The sequence below is a fragment of the Ambystoma mexicanum genome, chromosome 2q (genome assembly GCF_040938575.1).
Source record: "Ambystoma mexicanum isolate Mex_15411 chromosome 2q, UKY_AmexF1_1, whole genome shotgun sequence".
NCBI classification, from domain to species: domain Eukaryota; kingdom Metazoa; phylum Chordata; class Amphibia; order Caudata; family Ambystomatidae; genus Ambystoma; species Ambystoma mexicanum.
Window position 1 is genome coordinate 772,261,871 of NC_090924.1, and position 24,787 is coordinate 772,286,657.

Below are 24,787 nucleotides of genomic sequence, written 5' to 3' on the forward strand. Positions count from 1 at the left end.
CACATATGAGCATGCAACACTTTGCAAAGAAAGAAAAGCCTTTTCTTTTCCATACTGGGCCTCCAACCATCCTAGTTCTTGAGCAGACAGTGGTCAAACCATTGCAATGACAACTCCAATCTAATAAATTACTCCCATTCCACAGTGTACTTGGACGTTTCAAACAAATTCAGCGCTTGTCTCATTGCACAAGTGATCAGTAAAATATAACTTGTCAAAGTTTAGGACAGGGAACCGTCTGCTACAGAATTATTGGTCTCCCTAACCAACGGCCGCCATTAACCTTTACAATACAATATGCACATAATTAGTCAACAGGGATACGTTTGGTGGTGAGAGCCGATTGCAGAAAAGACACTATCACCAATTTAGCAGCCAGCAGCAGGTACTTCGCCAAGAAGCCACAACCCAAATCAACCAACCTCATCTGCTGCATTGCAAAAGGTGTACAGTTAGTCATCAGAAATATATACATTGTTATTTTCCTGATTCTCAACCCATCTAAAAGTCAACAGCTCAGAAAACTGGGACAATGCCAAAGAATATCCCGAAAAGTACCTTTCAATCCAAATCCTGCCACATGTATCAGGAGCCTTTGACTCAAAGTAATGGATGCGATCTGGGGACATTTATCACCTATACAAACTTAATGCCTGGGTTTCTATAATGCAGAGGAGATAGACAACCCAGAAAGATGCATAGAGTTCTTCTCATACGTTTTACCCAATTCACTCCCAGCTCCTCCTGCCATCTTGTTTCATGGAACCCTCCACAATATCATAACTCCCACAGAAAATACAGTCCCTAATCTGAGTCTACTCTATAAAAGATCCCATTCTTATTTATTCATTTGTATAACACACAAAAACAAGGGCATCAAGGTGCTGTTTCAGGTGCAAGTGACATTTGGTTATTCAGCATTGGTAGGTGTACCGTTCGTTAAGGGAATAGATACATGAGAGCAGTTCGGATAAACAGCAAGACAACATATAGAGCAAAAATATAAATACATTTTTAAAAAAAGAAATTACTACAACACGTCTAGTAACTAGTTGAAAATCCAGGTTTTTAAATGACCTGTGAAAACCAGTAGGACTTTTCGGTTCTCGGAGCATGAGGGAGTTCCACTGTGTAGCCGCCAAGGATGGAAATCTGGATCCTCCTACTTTGGCTAGTTTAACTATGGGCTGGACCAGTCTGTTGGAGTGAGGTGTTCTTGTTGGTCTTGATGAGCAGGTTTTGGGAGAGGTAGGGTGGAGCAGACTTGGAGAAGCATTTATGGGTGATCGAAAGGGTCTTGACCATGATCCTTTCTTTGATTGGAAGCCAGTGTACCTTCCTGTGGGCAGCAGAGATATGTTTGGTTTTGGGTATATTTAGTGCTGCTCGGAGGGCATTACTTGGGATTGTCTGCAGTTTGAGGTTGTGCGCTGATGTGCCAGCAAAGAGTGCATTGCAGTAGTCAAGCCTGGTGCCTACCACAGCCCAAACAATTGTTAGGCAGCTGTCTGTGGATAGCAAAGGTCTAGCAGCACTGATCAATTTAGTGGTGTAGGCTGCTGATGAGGAGATGAGTGTTGACTTAGCGAGTCAGTGAAAGTGAAGCATCAAGATAAACCACTAGTGTTTTTACAGAGGGAAAAGAGTTCAGGATGCCATCAATGTTGAACGCCAAGGAGCTCGGGTCAAGTTTCTTTAGAGCTGTCGGAAGTCCACACTAATCAATTCCATCTCATCGTCATTCAGATGAAGGCCGTGCATTGCCATCCATGCTTGGATCATTGCATATGCAGTGCTCAAGGTGTCAGAGGAGTAGTCGCCGATAATGGCAGGAGAATTTGCACATCGTCGGCATAGTTGGTGTAGGCTATGCCGAGCAAGTCCAAGAGATCAAAGAGGGGGTTATGTGAATATTTATATAGTGTGGTTGAGACGCATGAACCCTGTGGGGCACTGCAGTTGATTTGAACTGGTGGTGCGCTCGCATTTTCCGCAAAAACTCATTACTCTACCTTCTTTATCAAGGAGAAGATCCATGTTGTGGCCTCAGGTGAGAACGAGGCCGAGGTAGGCAGGTGGTGGCAGAAGATTGTGGTCTACAAGGTCGAACACTGCAGAGAGGTCTAGGAGGACCAGCAGTGTAGGTTTCCTTTCATCCCTGGTCCCATCAATCTGATTTTTGAGGTCGAGGAGTGAAACATTCTAATGTTTAGACAGCTATAGTTGCATACTTCTTGCTCTCAGGCTAGAGGGCATAGTGTGGGAGATGCTAATATCAAAACTGTTCCCCTTTCCCTACATCAAGGTCCATTTAATACAGCTCAAAGTTCCCATTCCTAAATATGTACCCCCTACTTGAGACAGCTTCCTTTATTTCATGAACCAACCCTTATATGTTTAAGACGTGACGGAAAATGGGGCTGCTCTCTAAATAGGCTAATGTGGGAAGCGAAACCAAGGCAGCCTGGGAACACAGCAACCCTGTCCTGTGCTTCCAAAGTAGCTTTGTTGGTTGCATGGATGTAAGGATTTGGAGCGAAAGCCTGCCTGAGAAACCAAGGCTGTGTCCAAATATGCCAACATGCAATAAATTGCTCAGACATGTGTTTCCTAGAACATTCTTGTATCCAGTCATCAATAATTTTGATTGTAACTGCCAAGTTATATTTAAGAATCTCTGGACATCTTGTCCCCCATGCCCTTGGGTTGCCAGTGGAACCTCCACCCCTCCCCCAATACAAACTTTCTTCCCGGTCCAAGGGCTGCCATGCCTGAAGAGCACAGTCTAGGCAAGGTACAGGAACAGCTAGGAATAAAGAATCATAGACCGGATGTTCAATTTAATTACAGAAAAGCAAACTTAACAAAATAGGTAAAGGCCCTTCCATTCCCTTATATCCCCACTGGAATACAACTCCTACCATTCTCTCCAGCTCCGCTACGGCTAGATTTGAATCCTTCACAAATAGTGATTTATGTTGAGCGTTCCAACCATGCCCTCCTCCCCTCTCCCCCAATATGATGGCATTCATATGCATTTTCTGCTAATGTTGTCAAAAATAAAGCCAACAGGTGGTGAGGCAACTGTCAAGCACGATGGGTGCCCCTTGCCGACCATACCCTGACATTTGCTGTCCCATTCATTATAATCCATAAGGTGGGTTTTATGCAATTGGATATCTTACTATTCATATGCAAATCACACTTTTGTTAGTGTGGTTTCTAAGAAATCCTGACAACTTTGTCAAACACCTTTTCAGCTTCAAGTGCAAAAACTAAGAAATGGCTGCATCTATTTGAGGCAACACTCTGATATTCTCAAATGTGTTCCTTTGCCTGATGAATCGTGATTGTTCTGGATCTATAAGTAGATGCATGATCTGGTCCAATCTATGCACCAAGAGTGGGTAAACATCACATCCATGTTTAAAAGTGGGAAAGGCCAGTAAGCCGAGCAGAGCTTTGGATCTTTCTTGGGCTTGAAAATTAGTGACCAGTGCATCCAACATAGAGGCAGCTAAACCCTTTACTGGGCTAATAAGGTTGAGTGCTTTGGCAAGTAGCAAGGCGATTAACTTATAAAAAGGTAGCCAGCGGGGCGCTGTTGTGCGGCAACAAGGTGCGGCAACAAGATGCGGCTCAGGCTCACTTTTTATTTTTTAAATAGTTATTATTGATTTGAGTTTTACAACAATTAACCAAATAATAAACATATGTTACAATGCAACAAAAATATGGCTTCAATCACTCCATGTTTCCCTTCTCCCTACCGAGCTTACTCTATTTAGTCATTCAGCACCTCCTTCAAGGGCGTGTTCGCCAAATTCACTTATCGAGGGGGCTTCCTCTCAGCGTCCGTCTGAGTCGACTCAAACATATTTGCCACTAATTGACTCCAGCCCATCAATGTCTCCCCCTGATCACCCCCCCCCCCCCCCTCTGGTAACTGCTTCGTCCCGCACCACTGTTTCGGCCTCTACCCATTTCTGAAGGTCGCACCACCACACCTCCACTCTCGGTCTGCAAGTAGCTATCCATCCCATGGCAATCCTGCGCTTGGCCAATATGTAGGCCAAGTCTTTGAGATTGCAAACGTGTTTCAACCTGCATTGCCTGGGGAAACCCCCCTATCATGCATACCCACAACAAACCAATTTCAATTTTAATCCCCTTCTCATTCAGGCAACTTGCCACATCCCTCCAGAATCTTCCCATTTCGGGGGAATCCCCAAAACATGTGCATCATTCACGCATTCACTTCACCACATTTAGGACATTTTTGTATCCAGGCATCCTTGAATTGCACGATCCTCTGTCGGGTCATATACGCCCGATGTGTAATATACAACTGTATTTTCTGTAATCTGGCATTTCTAGACACGTGTGATATCTTTGGGCACTAACCCACAACCGATAAGTTCCCCAGTGTAAGTGATTTCAATCCAGCACTCCAACTAAGTCAATGCCTAGTATGGGATGCCTAATGGAAACCCTTATTTATATATTTTTATGTCAAAGGTTTGTTTAATTCTGGATGATGTACCCTTATTTAACGCCCCTCTTAGAATTCCCCCGGTCTCACTGAATCAATTAATAGGTTTGTTTTGCAAATTAAAAGATTTGACGAATTGAATATATAGATTACACTTTTATTAATAATATCTGAATATCACATTTATGAATATGAACAATGATCAGCAATGGGTAATATTACAATGTCAACAACTCTAATCAATTAGGAGTAGGAATAGGAAGAATAATCTAGCAGAGAATACTTTGTATGGGTTCAAGAAATTGCAATAAGAAGAAATGCAACACAGAAATAAGAATTGATAGGACTTCAATCAAAAGACAATATGATCACTCTTTCCCCTGTTAGTACTCACTCACCCACCCCCCCCAACATGTGATATGAAGAAATGGAATGAGGGCACACAGGTATCAAGAATAAACAATGCAGTTCAATCCCAATTCCCCCAGCAAGCTTAAAGAGAACATGTACGATTTTAAACAGGTCAATTGCTTTTAAATGTGGTTTGAAATGAATGGGAAAACTGCTAAAAATGATTTTAATTCGCTAAATGAGATTCAAAACTAGTGAGAGTGGCTTGGGATAGGTTCAGGTCAACACTAGCAATGATTGTAGAATGATTAGCAGATGGAAAACGAAATTTAGAAGTTGAAAGCAAGAAATAGCTATTTTTACATGTGGTGAAATTGAGCCAAATGCGAAATCGCAGCAACTTTTCCACGTGCGGGAACCGCGATTACGGAAACACTAAGGAATGGCATGTTGTTTTGGGTTTGATTGAAAGCTGAGGATGACATTTAAATTTAGTTTCTAGGACGTACGGTTCAAAAGTTCAGAGGTTTTTGTGAAGGTAGATTTTTCAGAAACAGAGTCAAGATTCAAAATGAAAGATGCGCTTTCAGGATTAGGAACCAAGAAGGACTTATACTAAGGGGCTATGAAAGAAAAAGATACCCAACGGGACAGCCACCAGAACAGGGCACCTTCCGCTCCGATTGCTGTGCGCCAGGACATTTGACTTTCTTCAGAAAATATCAGCGCACAGATAATGATCGCTACAATTATCACAGACTATATAATGAGAAGAATAAAGGATGGACACGAGATTCTATAATGCAGTTCTGGAGAGGTTGAAATGAATTGAATAGGATTACTTTAAACTAAGATGAATATGACAGTTCTAGACTAAATACTCACTCCTATGGCTTGGGAATGGAATGGAATGGGCCAGTCAAAGATCTGGTCAAGGGTTTGGACTTCCCTCGCCACCGAACAGGTCTCAGGCACTGGGTTCTGCTCTCAGCAAGGCCCTCTGGTCTGTGCGGCCTCTTGGACTGGATCAGACGGGTTGCTTCTGGGTACAGCTCTGCTCTATGGGTCTGGATCTTGGTTCTAGCACAAGGTTCTTAGCTAGAACAGCAAAACAGCTCAGCCAGGTTGTTGGATTTTGTGGTGCCCCTTGGAAGTTTAGGGGTTAAAATCAGGTTGCTAGATTTTAAAGGCCTGCTGAAAGGGTTCAGCTTTTTGGATTAGGCCTCTGCTTCAGGGTTCTAGAGTCTGGATCTGGAGTCTGGATCTTCCTGCAGGGTACTTCGCCAGAGGATCAGTTGATGAGTGAGAAAGTGTGTCTGTGGGTCCTCAACAGTTCCCATTTATCCATTTTACAAAGTGGGCGGGGAGGCTGATTGTCTATGCCCAACCCTCTAAGGATCTGATAGGTCAGAATTCCCTGTCCCCCGATTTGAGAAAGGAACGGTGTCATGTGTCAGAGTGATGCTGCCATTTACAATCTAGAGAAAAACCTCCCTTGCTTTTACGTAGAAAATCTATTTTTCCCAAAAAACATATTTCCCATATGCACAACTTGTTCATAAGACATTTACATGATAGATTAATTAAGGCACGTCTCTGTTCAAGTCCCATGTTCCTACGGGTTTTGGTTCACAAAGGACAGTTTTTGCGCTTTTTGGTTGGATACACATTTTCGGATCTGTACAATTTTTTACATATACATGCACATACCATCTGGTCATACTTCTGTACATTTTTGTGTTCCTAGCAAAACTACAATAGCCACAATATTAAAAACTTTCGTGATTCAGTCTCAGAACATCGCACAGATTCCAGATTAGTTTTAAACTGAGCGAAACTCTCATTTTAATAATCTCTAAGTTTCATATTTTTGTCAGTTCGGTACAATATTTTAGAAGTATTTTCCTTAAACATATGTTTAATCCAATGTAAAATCCACATTTTCAGTCTGGCCCGCCTCCAAACCTTGGCTGAGACAGAGTCACATGGCCTGTCTTCCTGCCAGGACAGTTTCTATTGCCGCCCCAAATTAGCATCTCCATTCAGCTCGAGGGAGCCTTTTGTCTGCACTCCGAGCAACAAGCCAGGGTGCCCCTCCCAGTTCCTTTTCACACCAACTGTCAGTTCCTTAGCAGAGCACAGGAGAAAAGATTTTTGTTTAGGGAGGAGGTGTGGAATGTGTTTGTGTTTAAGAGTTGAGGTTTCCCACACTGGGCTTCAATGTCTGAAATTGTCTTGTCTTAAAATATAACTTACATTTTTAACAAATACATCAATCAATTTCTTACTTCAAGCCTTTTTAGAATATAGTTTTGAATTGTATCCACCTCTTAGGCTTCTGATAGCAAGTCTTTCTTTGGCATAGTTTGAGTTCAATGTACAACTTTACACCTGACAGGTTTTAAATCACCGGCTTCTGACAGAGGTGAGTAACGGTATTACACCCATTTTTGACAGATTTCTACCCAGCAACCATCTTCAAAAGTGGACTTTGTTCAGATAACATACTTCTGTGGACATTGTATTTATGCGGATTCTCGAAGTAGAATGATGTTCACCACCCAACAAGAAGGTTGGATCTTTGTGTGGTTTGTGAGCCATGATTTGTGCAATTTTGACAGCCAGGGAAAAAACGGATTTTTAAAAACAGCTCTGTGTTTCTTTTGCAATGATTTTGCTCTGTGGGCAGCCAAATGATGGGTTTTGGCAGTGGTCTCCTGTGTTACCACTGACCTAGGCAAAAGTGGATGGCGGCCTATTTTCCAGATTTTTACTGCGCACTTTCTGGTGATTTTTAGCGAGCAGCATGCTTTCCGGCAGCCCTCCTGATGTAAGCAATGCACAGTAATGTAGTAATGTTGCAGGGCCTGGACTAGTGGGTTGAAACATCCCACACCAGGTTATTCCTCCCAGTCCCGTCTCAACTGAAGCATCTCTTTACCAACCCTGGTCATGAGCAGATCATCGATATGTGAGACCTCATGTCCTCCATCTGAGACATTATAAATTGTTTCTATGGCCGAGCCGGGCTCACCTTCCAATACTATGTCTACCCATGTGTTTTTAACCATCCTCACCACCCTGGTGTAGGTGATAGATTGTCCCCGTTACAGACCAGTGTCTTCTACTAGCGTATCAAATTCCGTAACCTTCCCATCCTGCCACATGTCCGACCATTGCAATGCCTTTTGGCTCCCAATGTTGGCAAATTATCTTCCGTAGCTGGTCATCCACTCCTGCCAATGTCACCATCAGTATTTGTGGGGACCATGGGGTCGAGTTCTCCATAGTCTGGCAAGCTCTCTGCCACATCTTCCTTCCCATTCCCTACATTCCTGGGCATCCCTTCTGTTGTGCCTTTGGCAACCAGATCCATTCTTTCAAAAAGAAGAGGGCGCAATCGGCCTGCAGTAGTCTTGACTCTGGTGTAGGATCGTCTGACAACCACCTGGCGACTTACTGCAGTTGACTGGCCAGGTAATACATCTCAAAATTTGAAAACCTAATGCCCCCCCTTGTCATATGTGTTCTGTAATTTTAACAGTACTATACTATTTCTAGTGTTGTGCCATATAAATCCCCTGCACAGGCTGTTAAGTTTACCAAAGAATCGCTTGGGTATTATGTAAGGTATATTCCCGAAAAAGTGAAGCAGCCTAGGCAACACCACCATCTTTAATAATGCCACTCTGCCCATCATGGTCAAGGGGAGCTTAGCCCAGAACTTCATACTGCGTTCGATGTTGGACACTGACTGCTCCGTGTTGTGTTTATGTTCAATCTCAGGTGCATGCTATATGTCCACCCCCAGGTACCTGAAGGTCTCATTCTCCCACTGTATTTGGAGCACCAGTAGCTCTTCTCATGGTGTCCCTTTATACCTGCCTAGGGGAAATATACATGATTTTTTGGGATTCACCAATTCCAGAGAATGGTGCATACCTGTCCAACACTTATAGGGTGTATTCCAGGTTATCTCAGATACAGCAACATATCATCCGCATACATTGAGATCAGATGCAGCCCCCCTTTCGTAGGTATCGCAACTTCTCTGTAATGATACCTTAGATATATCGCCAGGGGTTCCGGTGCCAGGATGAACAGCATCAGGGACCACGGGCATCCTTGTCTAGTGCCACTGCCAAGCTGCCATCTATCAGAGAGGACTACACCCGCCTTGACTCGTGCCAGTGGCACGCTATACAGCAAATGCACCCACCTCAGATATACCGGCCCTATCCAATAGCCTCTCAGGGCCGCCATCAGCCTTTTGACAGAGTCCAAGGCCTTCACCGCATCCAGTGATACTATTGCCATTTCCTGTGTGTCAGGCTCACTTATCCTTTAACCCTATCCTTGACTTTCGTAACAAAACCACATCACTGTTCTGGCATCTGTCCCTCAGTCTAGGCGCTGCAGGCTGTGCCAAAAATCGGAGCCCCAACGGGGATATAGCATGTGTCCGAGCCCCGACTTGGCGCGAGGCCTTGGAGAGGAGACACTGGAGGCGCCCTAGTTTCCTGTCTGCGGCTTCTGTGGGGGTTGAGGGACAGAATATCTTGCTGCCACTACATGTCACAGTTTGCCCCAGACCAGCGAGTGCACCCACCCAGCTTCCCTCACGGAGGACATTGATTATCTGAAATCCCCCTCCGGGAACTGAGGGTGTGGGGCTGGTGTGTGGGGCCTTGCTGGTGGCCGTGGTGTACCTTAGCCGTCCCGCAGCTGCACTCTCTACCGCTCCGGATTGTTCTATAAGGACGTATCTTTGTCTAATTAGTGGCAGGTCCAGGGCATCCCACCGGCCACTGCTCAACTTTGAGTCGCTCGCCCCTCCTGCCCCCACCCGGCGTGGCCGCTATTGACCAGACTGATGAATCCAGGGATGCCCGCAATTGAAAAAGATAGTGAGAAGCCACCCACCCCACGCATTCTACTCATCAAGCAATCAGTTTGGTGGACCAGGGATCGGGCGGACCAGTGTCACCCTGCCTGGATCAACCTTGTTGGACACACGCTACTGGTCCGTGCTCCTGCGGCTCCTCCCTCCGGCATGAGTGGTGTTGGGTGGCTGGTGGTTGAGGTGTGAAGGAGGTTAACCCCCCTCGGTCGCGGCTGTTGGAGCACCTGTGCCTCCCCTCCTTGCATAGCTCCTGCTACTGTAATGGAGCAGCAGGACGCGAGGGGTGCCGGTTCACACCCCTTTGTAGGACCTCTCTCCATACACGTTCTGGGTCCGAAGCTCAAGAACTTTATTACAATAATAAGCACATTCCTGGATAATGATGGGGCTCCAGAAAGCAAGGACCTCCCCTCGGCAAACATCTAGCACCCTGTGGAGAGCGATGGTGGGCCCGCCAGGATCACGAGACCCCAGTCTCGCACATATTTGAGGACCACAGCGGTGTGCCCCGGACTTCACTGTACAACAGCAGCGTACTTGATCATGGGCCTGCTGGTTCTGCGGTGGGGTGGTCATCTGCGCCGCCGCCCCCCCTCCCTCCCTCTGACTTGCTCTACACGACACTAGGCTGCACCATGACAATAACACAAGGCAAGCCCGAGGCACCATAATAATATCTCAACGACTGGGCGCTTCACATCAGGACGGGATACTGCATCATGGTGAACCCCAAGAAGCAGGGAAAATTAGACCAATTCACCAGGATGGAGGCAATAGCACCACCCCCACTGGTGCATCCCAGACAATCACAGATTGATATTGCGGCCCATAAGAACATTCTACTGGCCCTTAAACAAAGCATGGATTCCCTGGGCAAGAAGATAAATGCCTTAATGAGCAAAGTAGATCTATCAGCAATCCAGATCGATAAACTGTCGGCTTATGACGGAGGTGGAGACCAGAATTAGTCAAGACAAAGTGTCGGTTCTACAGCAAGAGGTCTCCCTCTTACAGCAGACTTAAGAAAATTGCAGCTACAAATTGCGATTGAGGGCCATTTGACGGAATAACGCGAGTATCCTTGGCGTGCCAGAGTCTACCCCCATTGCAAACATGGAACAATTTGTTGAAATGTTATTAATGGAAGTGCTGGCTGAACCTCCGGTCCCCAAAATGTTTCTTGTGGAAAGAGCACACCACTCCCTGGGGGCCAGACCTCTGCCGGGAGCCCCCGAATTCCCCATAATCGTCCAGATCTTCAACTACCACGATCAGGATGTTCGACTTAAAGCAGCGAGAGGAAAAGTGAGAATTACTGTGGCAATCTTCGACGATCAGTCCGTTTCCAGATTTCAGTCCCCAGGTTCAGGAACAAAGGAGAACATTCCAATCGGCCAAGAATATCCTCAGGTGGAAAAACATTAGATACGCAATGATGTTCCCAGCCAAGCTCTGTGTGATGCAAATGGGAAAAGTATCCTTTACAACACCTGAAGCAGCAAAATAAATGTGCACAGGAACTACCTGATCCACGCCGATCTCTGGTCCACGATCATAACCCAACATGTACTACCCAACATGTTTAATGCTGGTGCATGACTCATGAAATGGACCACACTGGCATCGGCCAGGGAGGCTTATCGTCAAGAAATAAGCCAGAGCCACTGCAGCCCATCTGACCCCAGCTGCTCCCAGTTACCGCAGTCACAGTGGTTGTTGGTTTCCTAGTTTTCGCGAATCTGTGGGAAGGGGGGGACATGTGATATAGGTTCCTCTTTGCGGGAAGGAACTGGCCCAAGACAGACACCTTATTTCAGGCCAACTTAGGGTTTGTCCCAGAAAATAGATGATATGGGAAACCTTAAAGGGATACATCAGGGGTTGCTGTATATCATGAGTGGGTGGTGCTTTAAGAGCACTGCATATTCCATGTCCTCCCTTGAACATGAAATCAAAGATTGAGCGACAAGGGGCAAACTACTCTGCTGCGCTTCGACACAAACTTAGGGAAAGAGCTGCAATACACACTTTCCTGGAGAGGGAGGAGAGGTTTCTTGGGGACCCCATTGCAGCTGCTGCATACAGGGAGGACTGCCCAAACTGCACATTGGCATGGGCCATCAGGAGAGAACGTCAGTTAGACGACATCACTGAGCTAGATACCGTGTCAAGAATCATAACTCAAGACTCCAGGGCGATAAATGAGATTTCGGAATATTAAGAGAAGCTATACATCTCAAAATCCCAAAACGGACACAGCAGCATTTCTCAATATCTAGACCAGATAGCCTTGGGCTGACCCGACATTGAAATTGGCGGTAGTCTAAACGCCCCCCCCCCCCCTTCCAATGAAGAAAAGCCGCAATCTGTTCCGTTCCAGGAGGTAAAGGCCCTGGAATGGGCGGTACTACTGCGGAATTTAATAGAAAATATAGTGACCTGGTGGTTCCACATCTTGGCAGTATGTTTGAATTCTCATTCTCGTCAGGGTTCCTACCAGAGTCTACTAGAACTGCGTTGGTCACGTTCCTGCTGAAACCAGGGAAAGAACCCAGTAAATGCTCGTCCCATCACCCACCATCGCTAATAAACACAGAGAAGATCAGTGTGAAAATCCTTGCCGACTGACTGCTACCCCATGTGCCAGCACTGGTCCTCACCAACCATGTTGGCTTCATCCATGGCAGGTCCACTCAAAACAATCTCAAACTATTTATGCTGATGCACAACGTAAATACTGAAATTCCCATGCGCTAACCTGCAACCATTAGTGCAAGCAATCACACACTTTGGTGACCTTTCGGCACACAAAATAAATTTGTTGGAAGAATGAATGAATGCCACCAACACTGGGAGTGAGCCAACGTGATATACCTGGGGACTTCAAGTGGTGCCCTCAGGGGATACTGTATTTAGGGGTTCAGGTGACCCTTTCCCCCGTCACTCTACACCGAGAACTATTTGAAAAAAACTTGAATATCCGGAACATAGAGTCAAGGGGTGGACCCTACTCCCGCTGTCCCAGCCAGCCAGGATCTAGTTGGCAGAAATGGCCATCCTAACTAAATTACTATACATTTTCAATAACGCTCACACATGGCCCGCGGCTGGATTCTGGTCTGGTCTAGACTCTTAAGGCACTCTGACCTTAACATATGCAGAGGGAGGCCTAGAGTACCCGGACATATATCACTACTTTCAGGCCACCCAGATCCAATACTCGGTATGGTGGTGGTCCGCATCCCCTGCACTACCTCACACCACAATAGAGAAGGTGATAATGTGCCCAAATGATCTGAGGGGGTTGGTATAGGAGGGGCCTCACTGAGCGGTTCAATCAGAGATACAGCCGGTGGAAGGGTTAGGGAGAATTCTCATTCAATGGCGAAGTTGCCTTACCTAGCGAGTCCCCCAGCAGCTTTGCTGGATCTCTGGAGTTTATTTTTCCACTTGGTAAGAGTGTACCCCTTTCTTTCCACTCTTACCTGCGTTTTGCCATGTGTATTTCATCTGTTTTTGTGATTGTGGACTCTGAAGTACACCACTTCAGTAGCCCCCTTCTTTTGTGTGTTACACAGCACCTTCAGTGCAGTGACCCAGGGTTGTCTTTTAGACTTCCCACCGACTCCATTTCTGGGTCCGACTACTGTCAACCAGAAAAGGGTAAAGTTGCCATTAACTTTAGTCATTTAACCACAGATAAGGTACACCCCATTTTACATGGAGTTCTGGAAAGGGTTAATTGTTAGCCCTTGTTATCTGTACCTCCTAGAGCATTGTTTCGCTCTTTTAACATTTAGACTTGGCTGGTGGCAGTGGTATCTACCCTAACTTTTCTACCACGGTTATACTATATAAACGTGGTATTGTTTTAGAATATATTAGCCTCGAACTTATACCCGCTTGACCAAATGCTTTTTCTTTTGGCTCCGGTTGGGTTTATTCGCCATTTCTTTTTGTTAAAGTCCTTCTTGTCTTTTACTTTGCGCGGCAAATCAGGTTTGCCTCCTTTGTTCACTACCTTTTGGCAGGCTTCTGCTCAGAAGACCTTCTCCAGGCGCCTGGGTGTCTAGGTGGGCTGAATGTGAGGGAGGGGTGTAGTCACCCCCTGCACAGGGGGTCCTAGGAAACCCGAGTCTCACTTTGTCATGATTGGTTGAGGTGGTTGCCCGGGCCGGACAACCCCCTTGCTGCGTGATTGACAGGGAGGCTGTGTGAATGGGGGATTTTTGCATAAAAGGCAGGTCTCTTAGTCTAGAAGACAGAGTCGCCACTGGAACTACAAGGAACCAAAGAGAAGCAGAGAAGAAGTCGACTGCTGCAACTATCCTGTCCCGGTGAAGCCCTGCTGCAGTCCTGAGCTATCTACCCTTCAACGACCAGAGAAGATCCAGTCCGGAGTCTTCTTCCCTTGAGCCTGGTGGGGATAACCAGCTCATCTACAGCTAGAGGATCCTCTTCGTGGTCGAAATCGCTGCACACTGCTGTAGTGGTCCGGATATCCATCTGAAGAGCCTCTCCTGTTTTAAAAGAGCGCACCTTTTAATCACTGTTGCTGCTGCTGGCTTCAGCCCTGTGTGGTGCAGACCCCTCCAGACGTCCTCCTTCGGATCGAAGCTACAGGAACAACTGCTGTGGCACCAGCTTCTCCCTTGAATAAGGTACAGTGTTCTGTTTGAGGAATTTGGGTGAATCCCTTTTTCTTCGTCTCCAAGGCTTGCCCTTGTCTTCCCTCCTCCTTATAACTTGCTTCCTCTGTTGACAATATCGAAGTACTCCTGGCTCTGCTGAATCGTGAACTATGACTGTGTGATCCTCGACAACAGGAACACGGTTCCACTTGACACCGACTCCGGCCTATTGACTTTTGAATTTCTGTCTAAGAGTGTTCTCTGGTTCTGTCTGCCTTGACAAAAGTATTGACTATGATTTTTGCCCCCAACCCTCTCTGGGTATCTCAGGTGCCAAGTGTGTTTTTGCCCCGGTAACATTTCTTGTCGTGGATACGCGTTTCTTTAGTAAGACCGAACTGTCATTACTGTCAAAAAGTGATCGCAAGTGTATTCCCGGTAACGTCTTTTGTTCCATGACACCGGTCCGCAAAAACACAGGATACTTACCTTGAAGCATACCGTACAAAGTGAATTGGTTAGTTGTGTATATTTTACGTGTGGTTTTCGAATTAATAGAAGTGTTGTGTTTATAACAAATGGTTTAAAAATAAATGTACTTAGATTTTTTACCTGAAACCTTGAGTCAGTGGTTGCTTGAGTCACAGTAATTGTGGTCCCTTTGTGAAATCTATGCTACTGCTCATATACTCTTGAGATAAGCCTGGCTGCTCCGCTACTGCTACCACTTTAACATAGTAGTACAGGCTTCTACCAAAGGTAAAACTTGTATTGCCACCTGTAGTCTTAATCGTGTGTAGTGGTCCCTATGGGCACTGCACAGGATTCTAGGATTCTGCCTTCTCAGGAAGTTACTTGCAAACCCTGGGAACACTTGGGGTTACTGGTGGATACAGCGGTCTGCACTCCCGGACTCCCAATGTATGCAGTGATGGGAGTCCCAATCACCCATGATATGATCTGGCATTTATAGCGCACCTATACACAAATATTTGAAGGTGCAACGAGGCAAGAGAAGGGGAACAGAGACAACAATCTTACTAGGACAAGTGACATTGAGATTGCGCTAGTGAAGGGCAGAGTGGAAAGGTTCCAGGGGAGAAGGGGGGTGGGAGGGCAGTGCAGTACATAGGATCAAACAATAAGAAGAGCGTGCAAGCCGGTGCATGGTTAAGTGCAGACAATAGGTATCCAATAAGTGCAGGTAGGGGGACTGTAGGGTTACATATACAGACCCAAGTGCAAAGGTTGCAGGAGGCAGTGCAGATGTGCAACTGGGCGGGTAGGGACCTGGGCCTGAATTCAGAGGGTAGCCAGGTGACCAGTGCAGTATCAGACAGGTGATCAGCAGGGGCGAGGAAGGCAGAAGCAAAGAGGAAGGTCTTGGGGTGCTTTTGGAACCAGAGATGGTTCTGATCTAGTTTCAGAGAGGCAGGGAGGCTGTTCCAGAGGGAAGCCCCAGCCGAAAAAAGATCTACCCCCAACTCATTGCTTGGAGAAGCGCCTGACCCTGGGGAATTTGGAGGTGGAGGAGCGAAGAGCTCGAGTAAGAAGGAGAGAGTTGGAGGTATTGATGACCCAGGCCCCAGAAGGTCTTGTGGAAAATGCAGAGGGTCTTGAACTTAATCCTCTCAGCCACCAGGAGCCAATGAAGAGACTTCAGTGCTGGAGAGATACGATCCCTGGGCTTCAGGCCAAGGACAAGTCTCGCAGTTCTGTCGGGAGTAGAAGCAGGCAGATTTAGAAAGGCTGTTGCAGTAGTCCAGCTTAGAGAGAACCAGAGCTCTCGAGACAGTGAACTTCTGGGGGAAGGAGAGGAAAGTAAGAATACCTCTGATGTGGTGCAGTTGGTAGTAGGACTTCTTAGAGACAGATGTGCGGAGAAAAGTAAAGTGTGGAGTCGAAGATGACACTTAGGTTCTTAGCCTCACAAGTGGAGCACGAAGTGGGCCAAGGGAGGCAGCCAGAGAGTGACAGGAAAGGAGGATGCAAGTGTGCAGATGAGGAGAATCTCTGTCTTACTGGCATTAAAGCAGAGATCATTGGCTGCACACCACTCCTGGCTACCAGAGAGACAGTCAGATGAGAAAGAAGCGGTGGCAGAGGGGAGCCTGAAAACAAACTGTCTCATCCGCATAGCACTGAAAGTTGGGGAAGAGAGCAGCAATGCAGTGGTCGAGAGCTGCTAGGTATTGGTTGAAGAGCAAGGGAGAGAGGTAAGACCCCTAGGGAACATCACAGGTAGAGAGTGAGATAGCGGAAAGGAAGGACCCAAGTTGGACCTGGGAGAGTCCATCAGAGAGGAAAGAGGTTTGCCAGAGCTAGATTGGTGATATCCAGGTTATCATGGAGACAGATCTCAAGGATGGCATTGTTCACCGTGTCAGAGAGATTGAGTAAGATGAGGAGAGAGGGGTGATAAGAATGAAGGTTAGAGATCAGATCTTCACGGATGTTCAGGGGAGCAGTTTCCATGCTTCTGGCTGCTCTGAAGCCAGACTGATGGTCATGTAGACAACCAGTTCACTGTGAAGATTAAGCTAGGAGATGGCCAGCTATTCCAGGGGTTAACAGAGGAAAGGAGTGATGGAGATCGGGCGATAGTTAGCCGGGCAGGAGGGGTCAGTTGAGAGTTTCTTGAGAAGAGGGTGCACAAGAGTGCTTCAGGGGGAGGGGAAGACTCCAGTGGTGAAGGAGTTATTGCAGACATCAGCCAGGGCAGGAGTGAGGGTGTCAATGTGGTCCTTGATGGTTTTGGCAGAACCTGTTTTGACGAGACTGTCATAGATCAGACTTGTCTTGAAAAATTGTCGGGGGAGAACACAGCAAAGGAAGAGAAGGTGGACAGGATGTTATGGGTTTTAGAGATTAAATGAGAAGCCAGGGCCGTGCAGAGGGCCTGGGAGGTGACGGGAGAAGTAGTCTACAGCAGGATTGGCCAGCTCCTTGCAGATTTTAAAGAGTTTAGCCAAGTTGTTAGATGCTGCAAAGATGCAGGATTTTCCTTTGGAGCAGGCGGCAGGCCAGTTTGTCAGAGGATGCACAAGATTTTAGCCATTTCCTCTCAGCCACCCAGCACTTGCGTTTAAGGGTGACAAGGACAGAGTCCTACAAGGAGTTGCACTTGGCTTTCTACTTCAAGCGGATCCTCATGACAGGAGCAAAAACATTGAGAGTATCAGAGATAGAAGAGTGGAGCTGTGTCAGGATGTGAATCAGCCAGAGGTGGTGGAGGGGGGGGGGGGGGGGGGAGAGAGAGGCGGCGAAAGCCTCAACTGACACAAGCTTCATGGGTTGGATGACCGAGAAGGTAGGTGGCAGTGCTGGAGTTGGCTTGGCCTGAGGGGTAGAGAGGGAGAGATGTGAGGAAAGGAGAATGAGATCACTCCAGGAGAGGGGATTGGTGAGAGGGATAGGTCCGAGGAGATCAGAACATCTAGAGTGTGTCCTGCAGAGTTAATCGGGCCAGAGGGGATAATAGAAAGATTTGCAGATGTTGCAAAAGAGTCCAGAGGAGGGACAGAAGGCATTCAGGTGGATGTTGAAGTCTACAAAGAGGAGGAGTGGAGTGGTTGATGCCAGGAGGGAGGAGGTGAGGTCAGCCCACTCAGCGAGGAAGAAGGTGATCTGACCAGGTGGCTGATAGATAGCTACAGTAAGAGTGGCCAGGTGGGGGGGGGGGGGATAGAGAGAGAGAGAGAGAGAGAGAGACCCTGCAGACAAGGCATTCAAAAGAGGAGTAGGCCTGCATAGGAATGAGAGAGGAAGGAGTCCACTCCGGGAAAATCAACGCTACATCTCCCCCGCTGGAACATTTGGTTATGGCCACGAAGAATATCTTGTAGCCATCAGGGAGGAGTGCGTAAAAGCTTGTGACAGAGGTGGCTGTGAGCCATGTCTCAGTGAGACCGAGGACATCCAGGTCGAGTTCTTCCAGAAGGTGGCAGATGTCAGAGGAGCGTTTGAATAGCTGAGAGTGGAGAGTGGCAATATTGAGAAAGACTTCTGGGGAGGGGTACAAATCAGAGGTACTCCCTGCAGAGGTGTAGCAGGAGCCTGAGGAAGGGCAGAAGAGGAAGGAGGTGAGGGCAAGGTAACCAAGGAGGGAGAGAAGGGACAGAAAAGAAAGCAAAAATTGATGAGGCACAGGATGAGTCTATCAAAGAGGAGAAGGTTGGCCTAAGGGCCTTGGACCAAGACGGTGCCATACAGTTAATCATTAATGATGACCTTAGAGGAGTGGATGGGAGCCAAGAGGGCCTCCCACCGGGTGCCACCACTAATGGGAGAAGAGGAGAAAGAGCACAGAGACCATATGAAGAGTCCATAGATCTGGCAAGGGAATGACAGAGGATGTTGATGAGGGTCTGTCTGGAGGAAGCACTGGTATAGGTGTCAGCGATGGGGAGGCCTGGGTTGGAGACCAGGTTAGCCTTTGTGAACTTCTTCCTACCAGACTTAGTGAGGAGAGAAGGATAGTTGATAGACAAGCAGTTACAAAAGATGGGAGAAACAGATCACAATAAAGTAGATGGGGGGGGAAAGCAGCGAGGAAGTGGGGTGGGGGGACTAAGACCCTGGGTGAGGACACAAGGAGGGGTGCAAGCAGACAAGACAGTAAGGGACAAGACAAATCAAGGAAAGTTTAAATTAAGTAGACAAGAGCTCAACAGGAACAGCAAAGCGGACAAGGTAGTCCAGTAAACAAAACAGGTTACATGGGCATCAAGTAACGGAGCAGTCGCTGAGGAGAAAACCTAGAGGGTGGAGCACAGCAGAACAAAGCAATCAACAGAAGAACAGAGCAGTCAACAAATGAGAACTGATATGGCATTTATAAACGCACACATACACTAGTGTTTCAGGGCGCGATGAGGCAAGGGAGGGGAAAAGAAAGGGACAGACGACGATGCTACTAGGCCAGATGTCATTCAGATTGCGCAAGTGCGTGAGAAGGGATGAAGGGAAAGTGCAGTACATGGCAACATATAACAAATAAGTAACGGCCAGCAAGTGGCAAGTGCCTGGGTAAGTGCGGACATCGGTTATCGAGGTCTGGTAGGGGGACTGTAGGATACAGAACAGTCTCCAAGTATGGGGTGGGCAGTGCAGGTGTGTGTGACACTGGTGGGAGAGGGACCTGGGCCAGGGATCAGAGGGAGTCCAGGGAGCCAGTGCAGTATCAGTTTAAGCCAGGAGATTAGCAGAGAGGCAGAGAGAAAGAAGAGGCAAAGAGAAAGGTTTTGAGGCGTTTCCGAAACCGGAGAGGGTTCTCCTTGAGTTTAAGGGAGGCTGTTCCAGAGGGAGGCACCGGCCGAGGAAAGATCTACCACTGACTCGTTGCTTGGAGAAGCGACTGACCCCGAGTGAGTTGGAGGCAGATAAGCGAAGAGCTTCAGAAGGAAGATATTTGGAAAGAGCAAGTTGGAGGTATTGAGGCCCCAGAAGGCCTTGTGGACAATGAAGAGGGTTTTGAACTTAATCCTCGCAGCTACTGGGAGCCAGTGTAGAGATTTCAGTCCTGGAGAGATACGATCTCTGGGCTTGAGGCCAAGGACAAGTCTCACAGACCTGTTCTGGATGAGTTGCAGAGAGTAGAAGCAGGCAGATTTAGAAAGTGGCTGTTGCAATATACCAGCCTAGAGAACCAGAGCTCTGGAAACAGTGAGCTTCTGGGGGGAAGGAGAGTAAAGGTAGAATGCCTCTGAGGAGGTGCAGCTGGTAGTGTGACTTCTTGGAGACGTCTGAGATGTGAGGAGAGAAGGAGTGTGGAGTCGAAGATGACCCTGAGGTTTTTGGCCGAGCAGGTGGGAGCAGGGAGAGGACCAAGAGTGGCCGACCAGAGAGCAACAGGAAAGGAGGAGGCGGGTGTGCAGATGAGGAGAATCTCAGTCTTCCTGACATTAAGGCAGAGGTAACTGGCGGCACACCACTCCTGGATAGCAGTCAAAAATGAGGGGAGGATGAGGTGGAGGGTAGCATGAAAATGAGCTGGGTGTCATCCGCATAGCACTGAAAGTTGGGGCAGAGAGCAGCGATGCAGTAGGCAAGAAGTGCCAGGTATTGGTTGAACAGCCAAGGAGAGGTTAGACCCCTGGAGAACACCACAGGTAGAGAAAAAGATAATGGAGAAGGACCCAAGTTGGAGAGAGGAAAGAAGTCAGCCACGCCAAAGCCTGACTAGTGATACCCAGGTTATCACGGAGACGAATGAGCACGATGGCATGGTTGACAGTGTCAAAGGCAGATGAGAGATCAAGCAGGATGAGGACACAGGGGGTGTTAGAGTCAAGGTTGGAGAGCAGGTCTTCGCGGATGTTCAGGAGAGCGGTTTCCATGCTTCTAGCAGCTCTGAAGCCAGCTCCGATGGTCATGAAGGCAACCAACAGATTCAGTGTGGAGGTTAAGCTGGGAGATGGCCAGTTTCTCCAGGAGCTTGCCCAGGAAGGGAGGGATGGAGATTGGGTGAGAATTAGCTGGGCATGAGGGGTCAGAAGAGGATTTAAGAGGGTGCACAAGGGAGTACTTCGGGGGGGTGGGAAGACTCCAGTGGCGAAGGAATGGTTGCAGAAATCAGCCAGGGCAGGAGCAAGGGAGTCGATGTGGTCCTTGATAGTTTGAGGAACAGGGGTGAACCCGTTTCGATGACTTTCATAGATCGGTCTCGTCTAGAACCCTCATTTGCAGAGAAAAGGGGAAAGGAAGAGAAGGAGGGAGGTGGGGGGCTGCAGAAGGGCCTGAGGTCGAGCAGGGAGTAGGGGATCGGAGGAGTGTGAGGACAGGATGTCCTGAGTTTTAGAGACGAAATGAGAGGTCAGTGCTGTGCAGAGGGACTGGGAAGGGATGGGAGAGGTGGAGACTGCGGCAGGATTGGCCAGTTCCTTGCAGATTTTAAAGAGTTCAGCCGAGTTGTTCGATGCCGCAGAGACACGGGCTTGGATAGGAGCTCTCTTCTTGGTTAGGACAGAGGGCTGATATTGCCTTTGCAGCAGTCAGCAGGCGGCAGGCCAGTTTGTCAGAGGATGTACGTGAAGCACGCCATTTCCTCTCTGCCACCTTGCACTTGCGTTTTAGGGTGAAAAGGTCTAAATCGTACCAGGAGTTGCACTTGGCTTTCGGCTTCAGGCGGATTCTCATAATAGGGGCAAGGATATCAAGAGTATCAGAGTGGAGAGGGCTGCGTCAGGGTGAGAGTCAGCCAAAGGGGGAGAAGGGGTGAGAAAGTGGCGGCGAAAGCCTCAGCTGACACGCGCTTCATGGGTCGGATGACCGAGAAGGTGAGTGGCAGTGATGGAAGTGGCTTGGCCTGAGGGGTAGGGAGGGTGCAGTGGGAGGAGAGGAGACAGTGATCACTCCAGGAGAGAGGAGTGGAGAGAGGAACTGAGAGGGGACGGTCTGAGGAGATCAGAGCATCCAGGTTGTGCCCTGCAGAGTGAGTCAGGCCAGAGGGGAGAATAGTGTGTTTGAGAGTCGCAGAGGTCGCGAAAAAGTACAGGGGAAGGACAGGAGGCATCCAGGTGTATGTTGAAGTCTCCCTGTGTTCATGAATATGCCCAGAGGCTGCTTTAACACAATTTTTAATTTGACACGTTTTACACAAGAAAGGGGCAGAAGATATACTCATGTTGAAGCATGACAAATCTGTTGCAGAAGATGAATATTGACTTACACTAATCTGATGCATTTGATGCCTGCGATATACAAAGTTCCCCATAAACTGTGCCTTTAGCCAGCTTCATTTTGGGTGTGCTCAGGTGAGTTTTCGCAGCGCACACACAGACAAGTCCCACATTCTCAAAAATGAATAAAGCAACAACAGTTATCAGATATTTGGTTTCTCTTAATAAAGCTAAACCTTTGCTAACTAGTCTTTATATTGGGGTCTAACATATTTACACTACCCTACTATATCAAGCTTGACCTGTAAAGCCCTAAAAACAAAATATACCATCACAAGGTTAAAAATCAAAACTTAAAACTAGCTCCATGACCAGAAGATCTAAGATTTGCCTACCCAAATTAACCCAAACATTCCTTTTTCACTCATGACTCCTATAATCAACTTTTGACCAGAGGAGTTGCTAGGGGGAGGGGTAAGGGGACTATAAGCCCCTGATCTTTTGGTTGTAGTCCCAGATAGAAACTCAGGAGCTACAACGAAAAGGCTAGCTAGCCCCCAGTCCCGACAGTTCCAACATCAGCGTAGCCCCAGATCTTTTCCAGACCTAGCAACACCTCTGCTTTTGACAAACTTCTGTCCCACATACCTATTAGCAGACCACCATGGCTGCCTCCCTGGGATCCTCAAAATGTTAGACTTGTACCTACATCCACTTGTTTTAGGTTTGTTCCATTACGAATAACGTTCAAGCACCAGAATGTGTTATTCTTCATGCTTAGCAAAAGCATCACGTACAATATTTAAGCCAATTGTCAGCTCAAATATCGTATACTAAGAAAACATGCCATTTGGATGTGTAACCTCATCCTATGCTTTCTATTCTTTGTGCACGTCACACAAGCGCTTTGAAGTGGTATGCAAATGTCATGCTCAGCCTTACCCACTTTAGCACTGCTAACATTACCCTGCAAGTGAACACCACATTGCAAAATCATGTACTTTGCCTGCAAGGGATTATGGGTTTCACTACTCGTACATAGTATTAGGGCAGCAGATATCCAGACAGCAAACCAAGCTTTTCATCCTTTACACTTTTTCATAGTTCTATTGGGCAAAGCTATGCAAAAATGGCTTCACTGAGCACTTACATAATACTACCCAACAATATTAAGGTAGGAGATAAAGCAAACAATCTTGTATGTACTGCCAATAGTGTGTATGGAGATTTATTAAATTATTTTCAGATTCCCCATATAACTAGGCTTGCAACGTATTGTGGGTTTGTGATGCATGCAAAGAATTTGTCAACTATCCCAAGGCGGAGCCACCCCCTTTGGGACTAGGGAAGTGAGCCCGCTAGGATGTACACCACCCAGGGGAAAGGAAAACCCCTGGAAAGGATGCAAGTCAATCACACCCCGCAGCCTCTCACCCCGCAGCCACCAAGACTTTTAATGGCTATGTGGGAGCTGAGAGGTATGAAAATCTTAAAACCCCTCTTTTGTAATGGCTGGTTTGATTTCAGACCCCCAACTATTCCAGGTCTGCCTCTGAAACAGCAGAGAAGCAGAAGGCATAGCCCCCAACAGGAGCGTCAGCTAAAGGGCCGATCACAAGCCGCGTGAAAAGGGACGAGCTGAACTCGAGGGAACCCGAAGGACCAGCGGAAGAGTGTGTGAGGAGCCAGGAATGAGACTTGGACACCAGGGATTCATGAGTCTGGCCATGGTCTTATTACAAACGAAAAGCAGTTTGGAAAAAACATCTGTGCCCCTACTCGAAGACGTTTTTCCCTACCTAACAAACTACTGTCCAATGTCAAGAGGTCTAAAGCAAACCACCCAAAGTTCTATTCTGGCCCTCACATTCTAAAAATATTAACTCAAAATGTGAAAAGGGTAATGTTTTTGGCCTCGAGTTGGGTACAAAATGTTGAAAAAGAAAATGTTTAACTCCAAAACAAAAAAATTCCAGAATGACAGTTCTTTGTTCCAGAGGGTGGTTCCAATCACCTGGATTTCTCTTCACTCTTATACTTTCAAGAATATCAGTCTCATTAGCTTTCTCTTGATCGACACAATTGGTGTATAAAACAACTTGGCTGTTGGTCAGTATCTTTATAGGGTACATGTGTACACTCCTGCCTGATTTTCTCTCCTATGGATATACTTTCACTTAGCCTTTTACCAGTCCTGCTGTACCCTTAGCAGGACTTCCCTAGCTGATGTATTGTACACTGTTCAATTTGGCTTTGCTGGATATGCTTCCTTAACTGGGCTTTATAATTATTTTAGCAGCTTGCATTTGCCAGGTATACGATCCTACCAGGTCTTTCCTTATAGTTATTCAACATACACTCTCAAACTTTAGATTCTCTTAAATGTCCTTCATTCTGCCTTTTAAAGTAGTAATCAGTTGCACGTTCCCTCATACACTTTGTTAAATGCCATTTGCTTTTGGGAGAACTGCCAAAACTCCCTGGTGTCCCACCTTCCCTTGGGTGGACTGACCGGCTCTTGCAGTGTATGTTTACCCACGCAATGCCTGCAGCTCTTCTATGTTCCATTCCTGTTTGCCGCTTCTGCGGCCCTCGCGGGTACCGCTCTTTCAATCAGCATCTCTCTGGGCTTGGTTGGTGAGGAAGCTGCCTTCCGGCACTTGCAATGCTGTGAAACTTCTCATCTGCTTTTGGCGTCCTTGCAGCGAGTCGCTCCTTGCAGTCCGCTCCTCTTGGTTCCTTCAGCGAGCCTGTTGGCTCCACGGACCTTGCACCAGCCCCACACTCAGTC

At 47.2% G+C, this 24,787-nt stretch overlaps 1 protein-coding gene across 5 annotated transcripts in view; it reads right to left on the reverse strand.

Moving 5' to 3' along the window:
* The window catches only part of LARP4B (La ribonucleoprotein 4B), a 2,592,412-nt gene that overhangs the window by 2,221,144 nt on the left and 346,481 nt on the right, over positions 1–24,787 (reverse strand). The window lies entirely within an intron of this gene.